This window comes from Felis catus, chromosome D2, assembly GCF_018350175.1.
Source record: "Felis catus isolate Fca126 chromosome D2, F.catus_Fca126_mat1.0, whole genome shotgun sequence".
Lineage (NCBI taxonomy): Eukaryota > Metazoa > Chordata > Mammalia > Carnivora > Felidae > Felis > Felis catus.
This window is the reverse complement of record NC_058378.1, coordinates 19449169-19466890: the sequence shown is the minus strand read 5'-3', so window position 1 is coordinate 19466890 and position 17722 is coordinate 19449169. Positions and strand designations below refer to the sequence as shown.

General features: G+C 52.1%; 1 long non-coding RNA gene across 1 annotated transcript; it reads left to right on the top strand.

Annotated features, from left to right (window-relative positions):
* Positions 1–12568: 12568 nt before the first annotated feature.
* Positions 12569–17365, top strand: LOC123381017. The gene is made up of 3 exons (XR_006587522.1): positions 12569–12921; positions 15801–16017; positions 16440–17365. It is a non-coding gene; the product is annotated as an uncharacterized LOC123381017 (long non-coding RNA).
* The last annotated feature ends 357 nt before the right edge of the window (positions 17366–17722 follow it).

Here is a 17722-nt window from a genome sequence, read left to right as displayed (position 1 = left end):
GATGAGCCTCCCCTGGAGTTGTTTTTTCCAGTACCTGGTGCAGCTGATCCACTGGGTGGGTCCACGCAATGGCTGCGTTGCCGGTAGGGGGAATTCTCCTTGCCAAAGGAGATGGCGCACGGGCTCAGGCTGAGCTCGGGAAGGCGCCCTCAGGTCAGCCTGACCAGGTGATTCTGTCCCTCAGAAGCAGCACTGAGACTGCCTTCCAGCCCTTCCAAGGGTGGATGGCTGACCCAGCAGCGTGCTTCAATGTCTCAGCCTCCTGGTGCTGACACAGCTCAGCATTGGTACGAGGTGGGGTTGGGGGGTCGATTGCACGGGAGTCACCTGTGTGGGCATAACATCTCAGCTGACTGTGTTCCGACCGTAGTCCAGACGTTTCAACCTTTATTGACAACTTAGGAACAAACCAGGGGCTCAGATTTGGGGGCTAAGCCCCAACAACCCCCTACATGCTCCGTGGGGCTGGGAAGATGATGAATGCAGACGAAAGTCACGTAACAATTCCGAGATCTACAACGGCTTCTCGTTTATTTGGTTGGGCCGTTGGCTTTTCTTGACGACGGTCACGGAGTCCTTGGTATGTGCCAGCCGCCGTGCTAAGAGTTTTCCGTGAGTTGCCATGACGTCTCTTAGCCTCCTCGTGAAAGCTCAGTGTTACCATAGTGCTTTTGATTTAATTTATCTTCTAACAGATCGAGAAACTGAGGCTCAGAGGATAATAACACTTACCTCCTGCCTATCTCACAGGGGTGTCGGGGAGGTGAAGACCACGGTGGTGGCAGTGCCTCCAGCTCCTCAAATGAAGCTCGTAGGTCCCGAGGTGGCCGGTGGAGGTGACGGCCCTGAGCGGAGCAGACTGCTTCGATGGTGGCTCCAGTCAAAGGCCACTTCTAGGGCAGTTGCTTGGGGAAGCTCGCTAGAGGAAGACGTTGCTCACGGCTCTGGATCTGAGGAAGGAGGTCAGAGTGGAATCGCAGAAAACAGCCAGAGAGGACCCTGCTTAATACTGCCCTCTACCCCCCAACCCTCTCGGGTTATCTGCGTAGAGACCACCTGACAGGCTCCCGGCTCTCCCACTCGTCTAGGCCCTGTCAGGGAGCCAAAGGGGCATGCCACGGGTGACAATTAGAATAGTTCGCTTTCACAACCTTCCAACGAGTCATCTGGATCCTTGGGATCGCCCATGTCCCAGGTGCAGGTGGAGGTGACCTCTGGTCCGCACAGCTCCAGACCTTTCTCCCGCCCCTGCTCATCTTCCATTCTGGCTTCAGGTCAGTTGTGGAGGCCGAGGCCCTGTCTTCTCACGGCTGACAGCCCGTGTGAGCCCACATTTCAGTACTGATGCCCTTCCACTTCTTTCTTTTTTTATTTTCGTTTTTAATTTTTTTAAACGCGTATTTGTTTCCGAGACAGAGAGAGAGAGAGAGAGACAGAGCGTGAACGGGGGAGGGGCAGAGAGAGAGGGAGACACAGACTCGGAAGCAGGCTCCAGGCTCCGAGCTGTCAGCCCAGAGCCCGACGCGGGGCTCGAACCCACGAACCCCGAGATCACGACCTGAGCCGAAGTTGGACGCTTAACCGACGGAGCCATGGCGCCCTTCAAAGAAGGCGAGAGGGGCCCCTGGTTTGGTCATAAAAGTCACTCTTTCCGCCTGCCTAATCTCTAACCCAGACTGTTTTGATAAAGTACTTCACGGGGCAGGAAGAAAAGAACGGGAGGAGAGGAGAGAAACCGGAGGGAGGCGAGCCCTCCTCCCTCCCCAGGGGAAAACCTGTGCAAACATCTGGCAGTTTCTGGCTACTCTGCTCAGAGCGTGCTAGGTGTTTATATTCGGCCAGAGCTGGACTCATGACAGATTATTGTGCCGGCAGGGTCTCAACAACATTTTGTAGGTGGTCTCGTAGAGGAAAGCAAATATTTAAAGGTTTTTCTCCTTTCCTCCCTTTGATTGTTTACGTGGGGAGAGAGAGGTACCAGTTCCTGATAACAGCGGCAAATGGCAGCCAGGCAGCGGTCCCGCACATGGGCGCACAGCCCCCGTGTGCACAGCTCTGACCCGCCGGCCGTGAGCCTGCCGGGCTCGCCGCCTCCCGGTCCCAGGCCCCAGGCCGCAGGGAGCACTAACCCGGGACTGTCCAAGTAGATTGCTTCTAGACCCCAGCATTTGGGAGAAGCATCTATAAAGTCATGCACAGCCCAGACGTCTTTATGCGCCCTGCCTAGCGAATCAGGGTCTAACGGATGGCACAGATGTATACCCTTCTGCGTATCTAGGTATGCTAATCTCCTATCTGTATTCTATGCACCTCGAAAAAGAAAAACCCGCCAAGCAGAGGGTCCACGTTTTAAGTTTATGTATATGGCTGTTGTCATAAAAAGCATCTATGGAACACTTCTGGGGAGTTCAGTTGATCGCTATACGAAGTACACGGCCCTCTTCAGGGATCTGTGAGCCGGGGGAAGAAACAGTGCTAGGCGAAAGGGCATTAGGGACTATATGATCTGTAACAACACTTGAGATTCGTAAATGGTTTTGCGAGGTACCGAGTACTCTCGCAACATCCTATCCCACGGCCCCGAATCCTATGAAGGTTAAGGGTCTGGCTCAAGACGCTTAAGAGCAGAGGTGTTTCTCAAGAGCAGAGGGGAGCCTCAGTCCCGTTCCTATGTCTTCAGGCACAGGACTGGGCCCCGTGCGGACGCAGACTGGGGACTCTGGCAGTGGAGGTCGTGCCGTGAAAAATGACAAGCGTGGGAGGGAATAGACCGAGGTGAGGGAGGGCTGAGGGGGAGGGGCGGGGGAGGGCTGGGCAGCATGACTCAGGGGCTCTTCTCCAGGCGTTTCCGCAGGGATGGCGACGCCGGACGGTCCCCTGTTGGGGCTGTGCCCGATGGGTGCGGTGGAGGAGGAGAGATGCTGGGGAGGTGGGCGAACAGTGCCAGGGATGACACTAACTATGGTAACCGTGTGCCGGGGGCGCACCCCCAGCCCCGAGGAGACTATCCCCTCCCCTCCCCTGTTCTTCATGAGGGCTTTTATTACCTGAGTCCACCACTGAGGGGACGGAGGGTCGGAGCGGCTGCAACCACGTCTGAGGTCCCACAGTCGGTAGGTCAGAGCCAGACTCCAGCCCTGTGCGCCTCTCTGAAGCCCGAGCTCCTATCCACGGTGAGGCTGCCTCCCACGGTCCAGGCACTTGGGACGTGAAGCCGGGGTGTGGGGGGAGCTCCGAGGTGGGGAACAAGGAAGGGCCCGCAGGTCTCGGAGGTTGAAATTCAGGGATGGCGAGATCCTAACACCGGGAAGCGATTTTAAAACCTGTCAAAGATGACATCAGTGGAGAAACAAGAAGGAAAAAGCATCATCTCCACTGGTTTCCTTCAGTGGTCCTTAGGGCGTTCACCTTCGAGAGGGGATAGCGAGCGCTTTATGGTATTATAAAGACGAAATCAAATCATGCGTCTTAAAGTATTCTGTTAACCACAAACTGCAGGCCAGATGAAAAGTAGTTCTCTTATTTCAACCCTGAGAACTTACCTTCAGTACGAATGTAATTTAAGAATTTTTTTTTTTTAATGTTTACCTATATTTTTGAGACAGAGACCGAGCATGCGCGGGGGAGAGGCAGAGAGAGAGGGAGACGCAGAATCCGAAGCGGGCTCCAGGCTCCGAGCTGTCAGCACAGAGCCCGACGCGGGGCTCGAACTCGTCAACTGCGAGATCATGACCCGAGCCGACGTCGGAAACAGGAAACAGCCGTTTCCTGTGACGTACTTGCTGATCTTGGGCTCTGCTGTCACCGGGGTAGAGCTGGCCCTGGGACTCGATCTCTAAGTGAGACATACCTCACATTTGGGAGAGGGCCGGTTTCGGTCCTCTGGCCGTTTTGTGCAGTTTTTGAAATCAGAGAGGGCCTCAAACCGACGGCTTCCTTTTTATTCTGGGACTGGCCCCCGTGTGAGGCATTCAAGGATACACTGAAGCTTTTCAGGAATAGCCATATTTTGTGCTCTTTATTTTATTAAAAATTTTTATCTTTTATTTTAGAGACAGAGAGTGCAAGCAGGGGAGAGGAACAGAGGGAGAGAGGGAGAGAGAGAATTTTAAGCAGGTGGAGCCTGACTTTTTAAGGAGGTGGGCGGGGCTCCACCCGAAGACCCTGGGATCATGACCTGCCTCGAAATCACTGACGCTCAACCAACTCAGCCACCCAGGTGGCCCTTGTGCTCTTTAAAAAAATGCTTTGGGGGCGCCTGGGCGGCTCAGTCAGTTGAGCGTCTCACTTCGGCTCAGGTCACGATCTCACGGTTCATGAGTTCGAGCCTGGCCTTGGGCTCTGTGCTGACAGCTCGGAGCCTGGAGCCTGCTTCTGATTCTGTGTCTCCCTCTCTCTCTCTGCCCCCACCCCAGCTCACACTCTGTCTCTCTCTCAAAAATAATTAAAGATAAAAAAAAATTTTTTTTTTAAAGAATGCTTTGTGTGTAGCAAACGACAACCCAAGCTTTGGGGAAGAAATCATCTTTATGAGTATCTATTTCAGGCCCAAGTGGGGTCCTCGGCAGCTTTTCAGAGGATGTGAGGGTGTGCAGGGAGCCCCTAGAAATCCTTCCCACCAGGAAAAGTCTTGGGAAACCAAGCCAGCACCCCTGCAGTCAGTCACCAAAGGCCCATGTGGTGGGGAAGGGGAGGAGGGCATCTGGGTCCTGAAGGAGAAGCTTCCTGAACCTGTCCAGGAACAGGCAGAGAAGATGATATTTCTTTCTTTCTTTCTTTTTTTTATTATTTATTTATTTATTAAAAAAAATTTTTTTTCAACGTTTTTATTTATTTTTGGGACAGAGAGAGACAGAGCATGAACGGGGGAGGGGCAGAGAGAGAGGGAGACACAGAATCGGAAACAGGCTCCAGGCTCTGAGCCATCAGCCCAGAGCCTGTCGCGGGGCTCGAACTCACGGACCGCGAGATCGTGACCTGGCTGAAGTCGGACGCTTAACCGACTGCACCACCCAGGCACCCCTCTTTCTTTTTTTTAAATAATTTTTAAAAATGTTTATTCTTGAGGGAGAGAGACAGAGTGTGAGTGGGGGAGGGTCAGAGAGAGAGGGAAACACAGAATCCGAAGCGGGTTCCAGGCTCTGAGCTGTCAGCACAGAGCCCGATGTGCGGCTCGAACCCATTAGCTGTGAGATCATGACCTGAGCTGAAGTCGGACGCTTAACCGACAGAGCCACCCAGGGGCCCTGAAGGTGGCATTTCTGAAGGTCAGCTTGGAAGTCTCGTCTGGAGGTCCTTCTGGAATACACAGCTCCAGAAAGCAAGTTCAGGTGACTCGCAGGGCTTGGCCATCGTGCCCCCTGGAAGGCCAGGGTTCGTAGAAAGGAGGGTGCATGAGGTGTAATCCTGTCCACCCCAGGGCCCTGCTGCTCACTTGGGCACATCCAGTCCACTCCTGAGCCTTCCCGGCCTCTGTCAAAGGAAAGCGGGAGTTCCTCCCCTGCCTCTGCCTCACGAGATTTAGGGCCAACTGAGACACTAGCTAAGAAAGACCTTTACAAGGCAAGTGCCCATCAGGTGCCAGGCAGGCATTGCATCATTGTTCTGAATAAGGGGACCACTTGCCCAGGGGACCCTGTAGGGTCGGGACCGCCCTAACGTGGGAATGAAGGGCAGCGAAGGGGAGAGTCGCCCGGTAGCTCTGGCCTGTCAGAGAAATGCCACTTGCCTTCGTAGCCGACAAGCCCTGCTGGGGGCGGTGAGCTGAGACAGCGCACAGAGAAGAAACTCCTTGAACCAAGCGTCTTGCGTCCTCTAAGATGGGCTCTTTGGGCAACGTGCTCCCCATCAGGCTTTGTTTTCTCTTGTCTGAAAGTTCAAGCCCCTTTTCCTTTCAAGGTCAGCCACGGTGGTCTCCTGCTGACCCTGTGCTCACTCCAGGAGTTCTTTCAAGGCTGGTTTCGCGACGGCTCAGGAAAGCAGTTTTGCTAAACCACACGCCGTAAATCAAGTGCGTTTCTCTGACCGTGTGCGTTGGAGTTGACTTTGGCATTTGGCCATGCGCTTTCTGGAAGGACACACCGGTTTGTCACCTGCGAGGAGGAGGGGAGTGAGGAGCCAGGGAGGACGAGGGAGCATGGATCGGGGCGGGCAGTGTGGGAGGAGGGACACCCACGCTCAGGGAGGGGGCTGGATGAGCGGGGGGAAGACAGTCGTCTTCGGATCCCCTCTGCAGAGACGTCAAGTTTATTCCACATGCTGAGATCACTGTCTCGAGGGGTGCTAGACTGCCCAGGGGTCCCGGGGGGCAGGAGATGGCAGAGTGAACAAGAGCATAAGTCAACACACCTGCTCACAAGGAAATTCGCCCAGGAAAGCAGAAATGACCTGAACAAAACCGGGAATGCATAAACACGTAAAGTGTTTCCTTTTTCCCGGAGAAGACCCCATACTTGTAAAGGGCTTTGACGTGTTCAACTATATGACTGATTTCATCTCAGCCTTTCGAGGGGCCCCTTCCAGAAGCTTTTACACACCAGAACAGTGAGGCTCGAGTTCACAGCGCTGCAAACTGTGGGCGGGGACCAAGGTCTCACCTTGTAAATCCAGACCCTGTGGCAAGTGGGGGCTATGAACGAAGGTTCCGGAATCCAAGCTGCCATGGCTGATGCGGACCTCGGGAGCAGTCTTTCCAGAGGTCTTTCCAGGGGCTCTCTGTCTCTCTGGTCGTAAGAATCTGGAGAAGGGGAGTCAGATAACACTGTTCTACAGGGAGCAGCACCCCTCATTCCACCGAATGTTCTGGGCACTCAGTCCCTGACCTCCATTTTCCACACTTACCTGCTGATTTAGGCAGACATGGCCCCAGAAAAGGGCCATTCCAAAACCGTGGGTGAGGTCACTACAGGCAGGCCTGGTCAAGGAGGAGTTGGGTTGGGAGTGAGGAGGGAGGCGGCGGGGCCCCTGAATGAGGTTTTCCTCTTCGTGGTGTCCAAGGCCCAGGCCAGGCGGGCTGCCGTGTCTCTCCCTGTCTGGCTCCCAGAAACTTCCCCCGCACCCGTGGCTCCCGGCACAGAGTCTCGAACTTGGGGCGGTCTTTGGTGGTCTCACTTTCCGCATGGAACTGAGTTCGCGCTGTCCGTCCTCTTTGCTCAGCCGTGCCCCGTGATGCCAGCCCGAAGGGCCCCAGGGTGGCTCTGGAGAAGCAGTGGGCGGGTGTCTGTCCCTTAAACCGCAGAGGGACACAGGCGTGCCCTCCGTGGCGGCTGGGAGGGGCCGGAGATTGTGCCTGTTTCTGCCTAGCTCACACTCTGCTCGCCATGTTGTGTCTTCTTTGCAAAGTAGAGCAGTTCAGAGGCCGTTAGATTTCTTCAGAAATGAAAAAAAAAAGTACAGAAAGAAAGAGTCCATGGCCCCAGGCAGTTCCCTTCAGGGCCCCAGGACTTTCTGAAGCCGGTGGGGAGCAGACAGTACATCCGGGATCCCTCGGAACTCAGGGAGGCCCAGAGAGGCAGGGGAAGAGGGTCATGTGCGGCAGTCAGGACCAGAGGTGTAGCGGCCTGGAGGTGTGGGCCTGCCCGGGCCTCTCTCTGGTCCCTGGAGTGTCTCCTATACCATGTGGCCTGTGGATAAGCACTTTTGAGAAGGGCTATTGGCTGAATTGTGCCCCCCTTCAAATTTGTATGTTTAAGTCCCAACCCTGAGACCTCGGAATGTGACTGTATTTGAAGAAAAGGTCTTTAAAGAAGTAACTAAGGTAAAAAAAAAAAAAAAAAAAAAAAAGGAGGTCACTGGGGTGGGCCCTAATCCAATATGACTGGTGTTCTTGTAAGAAGAGATTGGGACACAGACACAAAGACCATGTGAGGACACAGGGAGAAGGCGGCCATCTACAAGCCAAGGAGACAGGCCTCAGGAGGAGCGGACCCTTCCAACACCTTGATCGTGGACTTCCGGCATCCAGAACTTGAGAAAATAAATTTCTGGTTTTAAGCCACCCAGTTTGAGGCACTTGGTGATGGCAGTTCAAGCAGACTCATACAGGAGCCTTTCAGCTGGAAAGCACCCGGCCCGTCTCCTGCTAAGCTCTGGTGTCTCCGCTGGGGTGGTGACGGTGGCCCTGCATAGACTCCGGGTTGGGCCCTGTGTCTCTCTGACGCTGTGGCATTTTCCATAAAGGTGCCGTCCCTCTCTGAACATCACTTGTTTCCAAGCCATGCTTTGGGGCTCAGTATAGGTGTTTTCAGGGCCCCCAGGAATGCAGAGGGGAGGCCCTGCAAGGCTGGGCAGAGGGGAGTGGGGTGGGGACCAAGCAGGCTCTGACCTCTCCCCCACCTCAAGTTATGCTGTTGGAGTGCATTGGTTTTAGATATCGGGTTTCACATAAAATCTCATTGGAAGAAATAAGTGTTTTCCACCCCTGATCAATCTGCAAGAGGCTGACAAAAGAGGCCATGTCTTAATATAATAGAATTTTGGCCCCATTAGCGTTCACGGTTAGTGATTTCTGTACGGAGCTGGCTTTAACGTCTTTATAAGTCGTGACAACTTTCATTCATATGACCTCATCCCCACGGCTGCTGTGACTGTCTCCGAAAAAGAATCCCCCTTCGCTGGGATAAGAGTGACACGCCCTCGTCGCTCTTCCTTGGAGCCCGGGATGATGCAGTGCCAGGCCCGACACACACGCTTCCCCGCCTCCTCTCCAGCCTCCGGGCACCTGCTGTCCGCCCTTTTCTCCGGCTTCCTTCCCACCTCTTTTCTAGTCTTTATCACTAACTGGGAAAGAAAGCTGTGCTGTCATTAGTCACTCACGGGAGCCAGGCGCGAGGGAAGCTGGCAAGGCTGGGCATTTGTCTCCCAAAACTTTTTGGAGAAGATGGCATTCGTAGGCCAACTCTGCCAGATAGGGCTGTGGGGTGGTAGGAGCGAGGACCCAGCCCGCGAGCTGTGTGGGAGCCTCCGCGAGGAGAGGGCGCGCCAGGCCGCGGCTGCTTAGAGTTGCCCTGGAGGGCTTGCAGAACGGCCAATGCTCCGCCTCCCCACGGTTTCTGACTCAATAGGTCTGCAGTGGGGCCCCAGCATCTGCGTTTCTGGCAGGGGCCCGGGTGCTGTCGCTGTTCCTGCTGCTGGCTGGGACCTCACTTTAGGGACCGCTGCCTGAGGCCAGGCGGAGGCAGGCAGGCAGTGGGCACAGTGAGGTACTCTACCAACGTCCTTGGGATCTGAGGTTCCCTGAGCGCTTCTGGTGAGTCTGTTTGTTGGATGCTTAAGCCCTCAGGGTGGATGGGGTGGGGAGTCAGACTTACGTGCCGCCCTGGCCATCCCTTAAGCTTCCCCTTCTTAGCCTGGTGCACAGCAACTGGCCAGCTTGTCTAACACCCCGGAAGGCCTCCAACTCTTTTATTCATTCATTCATTCATTCATTCATTCATTCATTTATTTATAATTTTTCTTTATTATGGAAAGAGTGCAAGAGAGTGGGGGAGGGGTAGAGAGAGAGAGAGAGAGAATCCCAAGCAGGCTCCGCGCTCAGCGTGGAGCCTGACGCGGGGCTTGATCTCACAGCCATGAGATCACAACCTGAGCCAAAGTCAAGAGGTGGATGCTTACCCGACCAAGCCCCCCAGGGGCCCCAGGGCCTCCAATCCTTCAGCCATAAGGACCCATAAAGACCCACAGTCCTGCTTGGACCTAGCCCCTGGCGGGGGGAGGGGGGGGTGTCCCTATCCTTGCCCATGGAGCCCCACTGTGCCGGAATAGGGTCTTTCACTGGGGTTTTAGAATCCTGGGATAAAACCTTGTGCCCCCTTGCTGAGTTCTGAGCCCGGAGTTCTGAGGACCAGGAGGCAGCAGGACTATAAGCAAGAACGTAAAAATGGCCCCCTCCACGAGGGATCCTTGGTCTCTGGACCAAGGTCCTTGGCAAGCCCCCTCCTATTGACGCCCTCCAGATGACCCAGGTACAGAGGGAGGAGCTCTTGGAAGTGCAGCCCTCTGGTCCCAAAGGCCATGTAAGCTAGAAAAGCCCTTTCCCGCAGGAGAGTACTGCCCCAGGAGGGCCCTCTCGACCTTTCCAACTTAGCATCGCCATCTTCTTCTTCTTCACAGTCATAGTGTATCTGTACTTAGCACTCAGCACTCGACGTTTTTGTTTCATGTGTACGCACATAAGCGAGTCTGTGAATATGAAATCTGTCTCCCCCACGAGACAGTCAGCTTCACGAGAACCAAGTCTTTGTACGCTTAGCTCATTACTGGTACCCTGTGTCTGGAACCATGTCTGTGGCCCCCTGAGGCTCCCATAAATTGTTCGGAGGGAATAAATGAATGACAGCCATCCTCACTGACATTTCTTCCTGACTCTTTGTGAATCACCAACCATCAGTACTTTCTTTTAATCTTGTTTTTTTTTTTTTGTTTTTTTTTTTTCTGCTAAAAAGACAGAAGTTGCTAAAACGTTTGATAAGCAGTTGGGAATCTGCTCCTCTTTTTCTCTGCCAAGCAAACAAATGACAAGACCCTTCCCTGTTTTTGGCTTTGATAGGAGGAAGTGTTGGATTAGCTGCTCTCTCTAAATTTACTTTATAGCTCCAAAATATTAACATATAAATTCTAGATGATTGCAACTTTGACTATCTATGCCCAAAATTTCCTTTGCAAATTCTGATGACTTAATGAGTTTGTGTTAGTGATCACAGGTTTAAGAATGAGAGAAAACTGTGTTATTTATGAGCCTTCAGTTTAGAATCACAGCACCGTGAGGATGTGACTTTCTTCAAACCAATATGCTAGCACGGGCTTCATCTTGAAAGGAAGCCATTGCTAAGCTTCAGTTGTGAGGAAAAATGGAAGGAAACAGAAATGACGTTTCTCATGACCTTAGCACTTAGGAAAGACAGGGATTGTGCCTGGGACTGTCCCCTCTTTGGCTTTTCCGGGTTCTCACCACTCACCAAAATATCGTAAGTTCTGTCTTCACAAAGCCTCTTGCCTGCCTTGTCCGGTCTCAGTGATAACCATAAAGCTCCCCACCTAAAAGGTTACACAGTTTCCAGCCTCTGTCCCTTTCAATCCATCCTCTCTTCCACTACCTGGTTGGAAGATGCCTTGCCAATGTTGGTAGCCAACTGAAAAGTCTCCATGGCGTGCCATAGTCTCACGGGCTATGGTTCATTCTTTCGTGAGAATTTGCAGCTCAACACGGTGTCATTGTTGTGTCTCACTATTGGCGTTTCCCTCTACTCCTCACCCAGCCAGTCTTTCACTCTTTATTCCGTAAATCCTCCCGTGAACATTCCTGCTCCTCAGTCCTAAGCCCCGTCATTTCCGTTGCGATGAAAGCCGTCCTTCATTTATATGACAAATATTGGTCATTACAAAGCGATATACGTAATTAAACACAAATTACTCTATCTTCCTCTAGTGGCCTAAAATATCAGCTCCATAGTTAGAATGCTGCTTCCTGTCTAGTTCTTTTTTTTTTTTTTTTTTAATTTTTTTTTTCAACGTTTATTTATTTTTGGGACAGAGAGAGACAGAGCATGAACGGGGGAGGGGCAGAGAGAGAGGGAGACACAGAATCGGAAACAGGCTCCAGGCTCTGAGCCATCAGCCCAGAGCCCGACGCGGGGCTCGAACTCACGGACCGCGAGATCGTGACCTGGCTGAAGTCGGACGCTTAACCGACTGCGCCACCCAGGCGCCCCAACTAGTTCTAACATTAGCTGAGTGATTTGGGGCAAGTGACTTGAACCTATTTTTGCCTCAGTCTACCTTTCAGTAAGATGAGATAATAATAAACACTTATCAAACTCTTGTTCAGAATCGGACACCATTCCAAATGCTTTGGGATGTTAACACACTTGATCCTCACAGCCATCAGGTGAGAAAGGTCCTGATGTGATTCCCATTTCATGGGTGAGGACCTTGAAGGTGGGAAGCACCTTGCTGAAGTGTCACATGAGGACACTTGCTGGAGATCACATGACTGGTAAGGGATGGAGTTAGGCACGTGACTCTGGTGGCCACAGTCCTCATCGCTAAAAGGCGCTGTCTCTGGAGGAAGAGGAAACCCTTACACGGTTGTTGGGGGTCCCAGAGAGCTACTGCATATAAAGACCATAGAACAATGCTCAGCACATGGCTTACCAGTATAGCACATAGCTGCCAGTAACCATGAGCCATTTTGGTTGGTCTCATGCTCCTCTCAAGGCCTTGTTCCGGTTTGCCTGTTCCCTTGAAGCTGTCCCTTATCCCCAGACATCACGTTTTCCAAATGTAGATTTTCTGAACTATTCATTTGCATCTTGGGCTATTTTTTTTTTTTAATACTTGGTTATGATACTCATGACTTATCTCTCCATCCGGGATTCGAGCTGCAGGTGTTTAAAAATATAGTTGTTAATAGAAAAATTGAGGCATCAGAAGGCCAACAGGATGATTGACATTGATTGAAAGGAGAGGTTGTTACTCACAGTTCCTGAAAGGAGGGGGTGCATCATGGCACAGGAGGGCGGGGAGGGAGAAGGGCATGTGAGAAAGCACCGGGGCTGGTCAGGAGGCAGAGAGAGAGACAGGGAAAAGTGGGCAAGAGCTTTTGTTGTGACTTCTGCAAGAAGGAACAGGTGGGGCAGGTGTAGCAGGCTGAGGATTAACTAGTTTGAACAATTGCATAGCAGTTGTCCATAATCGTCTGGTCCCTGACCCTGGGTGATTAGGGCAGAGGGAGAGTGGCCTCAAGGGTGGTTGGGTGAGGACTCTGAATTCGCCACTTTGCATTTGAAAAACTGGCTTGACAGGTGAAATATTTACTATCTCTAGGAAATGACTAATGCCAGGAGGTCAATTCCTCCAGGATCAACAAGGTCCCGGATGTTAAAGCATCGGAAGTACAGAAAATAAGATATGTTACTATGGCAGGTAACTAGGAAACACATGTAATGTTTTGTTTGTTTGTTTGTTTGTTTGTTTGTTTGTTTTTATCTCTGATCCTAGCTCAGTGTTTCTCAAAATGCAGCCTACGGGAACACTTATATCAGACTCACTTGGGAAGCTTGGTAACAATGCAGGTCCCTGGGTCCGTGCATTACCCATAACCCATCAACATCTCTGGAAATGGGGCCTAGTCATTGAAAGGGCGGGCCTACGCCAGCCGACTCCATCTTGTTCTGTGTCCTTCACCTTGACCACACCTCCTCCCCTTGACTCCATCTTGTTCTGTGTCCTTCACCTTGACCACACCTCCTCCCCTCGAGTAAACCCTCCCTCACCTGCCGGACCCTTCCCCAGGACCCCTCCCCAGCCAATCGGCTGAGGCCATAGCCATTACCTCACCAACTGCCCCCAGGCCCCAATAAAACCTTTGTCCTTTTGAAACTCGCTCTCTTTCCCTGGTATCTCACTGCTGCGTCGGTGCAGGTAGGGGATTGAGCTCGAGCTAGCTCGAATAAAGGCTCTTTGCTTTTGCATCGCACTCGGCTCCCTAGTGGTCTTTGGGGATCACGAATTCTGGGCATAACAGTCATTTGTCTGCTTAACAAGTTCTTCGGGAGATTCCCAAATTCTCCGTGGCTTGAGAACTATTGTCCTGTACATCTTGTCTCTGTTCTGGGCTATCAGAGTCAGCTCTGAATGGCAAGAAAGGCCACGCTGAACCCTTAGGAACACCAGCAATTTTCCCAAATGGAAAACACACCGGTCTCTCGTCGCTACCTCCCTGGCTCAGCAAGAGAGAATTACCTCTGGAACTGCCAAGGGCTTCCCGGAAGGCAGACAGAAAGGGTTGCCTATCTCACTTAAGGAGGAGAGTGGAATGATGGAAAAAGAGAGCTTCAGTCTGGGTTGTGGTTGGAGCTGCAGGCAGCCAAGAAATGAAAGCATAACTTAACCTGAGGATAAGTTATGTCCTGTCAGGTGGGGCCTGTCAGGCCCATTCAGCAATGGGCCGTGTGACTGTACCTGTGCATCTGTGAACCATGACCGTGTGCCTAAAACCCATCTACTTACCTCGGGTTTGATCCCAAACTATTGCAGCCCAGTAGTCCTGAGCTCAAAAAGGTCGATGAAACATTTTTTAGGAAGTCAGATTATATTTGAGAGAAATATCAGTTAGAACCTATAGTCCTAAGCACAGGACTCTGGTTACCCACCTGGGCTTTGTCGAGAGGCAGGGACAATGTGAGCAGCCATGTGGCCGGGAAATCTTGGTCCGGCGAGCAGCGGGGTCACAGGATGTCAGAAGAGCACTCACAAACATCGTGTATGAATCTGTGGCCAAGGTGAGGTTGGGAGATGCGACCAGGGATAACAATTCAGAAAAGATCAAGTCCCAGCGGGACAAGGGTGAGAGGCCAATTTGTGGGGTAGTTTGGACCCCAAATCAGTGGGGCCCATCAGCAGTCCGGATAGGAGCACTGGAGTAAGGAATGGGCACCTGGAATAATTTCCTCGGAAGAGTCTTCGTTTTTCTTTATTTTTTTTTGGGACAGAGAGAGACAGAGCATGAACGGGGGAGGGGCAGAGAGAGAGGGAGACACAGAATCGGAAACAGGCTCCAGGCTCTGAGCCATCAGCCCAGAGCCCGACGCAGGGCTCGAACTCCCGGACCGCGAGATCGTGACCTGGCTGAAGTCGGACGCTTAACCGACTGCGCCACCCAGGCACCCCATGTGTTGGCAGTCTTTATGCAAGTTGAATTGCTTACCTCCAAGGTTCAACCTGGTGTAATCCCCCTAAAGCCTCAGCAGAAACTTCAGTAGGGGGATTTTGTGCTGTGTTTGGGGCACTGTTTCTGGATGCATGGCCTTTTGGCACGACCCTCCTAGAGTTTCTGTGAGCTACCCACGAACATTTGATACATCTGTCCTACAAAGAACCCAGGCTGATACTCATCCAATCGCTGGCCGCCGAGATTGTTGAGTAGATTCCAAATTATGCACGGCCCACCCAAGTGTGTCTTTTGTTGTGACTTTGCACACGGCTCCTATCCCTCTCCATGCCTTGATTTCCCCCTCTTCACTCCCCTGAAGAAGGGCCCTAAACTACTTTTGAAGAGTCCTACCCAAGATGTTAGAATGGAAGTTGCTGAGAAAGCTTGATGTTGACTACGTTGAGTAGGGAAGACAACGGGACTTGTCACTGGGTCATTGGCAATCTCCCCTGCTCTTCCTAATTGTTTTGAATTCCTGTTCTTTGTGATGCTGGCCTGGGTGTGTCTAATTTAGGCCACGCTGCTGCCCAGCCCCACCATTGATGTGCAAATGACGGGTTTGGGAAGTTGGAGACATTTGGGGCTGTTAAGAATAAAGTTAGAAGACAATGGGGAAAGAAGATCACTGCAGCCCCAGGGCAGTCCCGCTGGGGACCCCTCCGTGTCGCGCCAGATGCCCGCCCTTCCCAGTTCTTTGCAGTCTCAACTTCAAATTTTAATATTACAATCAGCAGCTCGGCTTATTTTCAACTTGAGAAGCCTGTGGGGGTTTTTTGGTCCTGTTCAAAGCAAATGAGCATTTTCCTTTTAGTCTTGTTTAGACAGTGGTATAAATGGATCTGTCAGTCAGATGGAACAAAACACACAGCCCCTTTTCCTCTAGATGATGATACAGATTGTAAGAATGATTATGATGATTGATGGTCACGGGGCCGCCTCATCTTGGCTGCTCCGGCCAAGGGTGGCTGGGGGTTTTGCCGAGGAACATTCCTCTTCCTTAGTGAAGGGAGGAGCTGGGCGCGGCAGGTGGGAGGGAGGCGAGTTTTGAGATCTTCATGCGTTCTCCTTGATCTCTCGGAATGCCACCTAGAAAAAGCTGGAATTGATGATGCTGGCCGAGAAATCTCTACTCCATCCACATTCTTGGGGAAACCATGGTGAATCCTGCCACTTGGCATCAGGGCTGCTGAGGAGGACGATCCAGGGCTGGCGAGACAAAGAACCACATGGTGACGTGGGCATGATGGCGGTGCCCAGGAGTCCTGAGGTGCACGTCACCCTAAACCACAGCCTGCCTGCCTTGTAAGGTATTTCTTCCCCATCCTGCCCGCTCATGGCACTTGCAACAAAGGAAAACGTGATCTGAAAATACCAGGTGACGATGAGAATGTTAAGTATTTCAGGTGTTTTCTAGAAATGAGGTTCAGTATTTTCTCATCAACAACCGATTCTAAGAGGCACTGGATGACCCAAGTTGTTGGGGGTGGCCAGGCAGAAGGCGAGTCCTCTCTCTCTCTCCAGGTCTCTGTTAGAAAGCATTCCCAGTGCCATGATTTGGACCTTGATGGCTAAGTGGCCTTCTCCCTGAACTTGCCCTGACTGCTGTTTTCTTGAACTTCTCTCTCTCTCCCTGGAGAGCCCTTATGGTCTGTGACCGCTCCCCGGACCCCACTTTGTGCCAACTGCCCTGCCCCACTATTTCACTTGCGTGCTCTCTTTTTCTTTCCAGTTAAATCATAAAGCCATGCGGAGGACACGGTGTCTGTCTTAGTGTCTGCACATTTGGCCTCTCAGGAAATGCTGCTGTTGCTGGAGACTAGGCTCTGAGGGTCTGGCAGAAGGGCCCTTGGAAACCTCGAGTAACGTCCAGCAAGTTCGTTTTACGGTGGAAGAAAATTCATTGAAGAAACTCTGAGAGTTCATGGTATGTGATGGCATTGTTGAGCTGCGTCTTAGGGTCGGAAGACTTTAATTATTGGATTGTGGGGCTCGGCATCTTTTTCAGGGTTTGGGAGTCGGCCGCGATAAAAGAAAAGGCATATTTTCTAGGACAGGGCGTCTCAAATTTTGCTGTGCGTCATTGGTTGGGGGCTTGTCGTATGGGTTGGGTTTTCTTCAGGGGGTTAACTTCAGGACGTGGCTAAGCGCAAGAGTGAACTACACCTGCTAACCACCCCTCAGAATTAGGCAGTGTCCTTGGCCAGACACAGACAGCACGAGGATGAACCAGGCTTCCCTACATGGAGGGGGCTGTCCTAGCAAGACTCAGGCCATAGAACAGCAGAGAAGGCATGTTCCCTGCAGGCGACCTTGACCCACGAGGAGGGATTCTCTTGAGGAGGTCTCTTTGGGAGCTTCTTAAGGCCACAGAAGTCAGGCCACACACTTCATAAGCTATGATCTGGTGGATTGGGGACAGGGGGATAGTTCAGAGGGCATAGTTCAGAGGTGGATAGTTCAGAGGGCAGACACTGCAGTCAGATTTATTGGGTTCAAACGTCAGCTCTACTCATTTCTAGTACCGTACTAGCTAACCCGAGCTGCTATAACCAGGTACCACAGACTGGGCTGCTTAAAAACGGAAATTTATTTCCTCACAGTTCTGGAAAGCAGACGTCAGGGATCAAGGTGTTCATGGGGTTAGTTTCCTGTGAGGCGTCTCGTTGGCTCGTAGATGGCTGTCTTCTCCCTCTGTGTTCACCCGGTCTTCCCTCTGTGTGTGTATGTGTCCTAGTCTCTTCTTAGAAGGACACCAGGGGCGCCTGGGTGGCGCAGTCAGTTGAGCGTCCGACTTCAGCCAGGTCACCATCTCGCGATCCGTGGGTTCGAGCCCCGCGTCAGGCTCTGGGCTGATGGCTCGGAGCCTGGAGCCTGTTTCCGATCCTGTGTCTCCCTCTCTCTCTGCCCCTCCCCCGTTCATGCTCTGTCTCTCTCTGTCCCAAAAAAAAAAAATATATAAAATAAAAAAAAAAAAAAAGAAAGACACCAGTCAGATGGGATTCCAGTGCACCT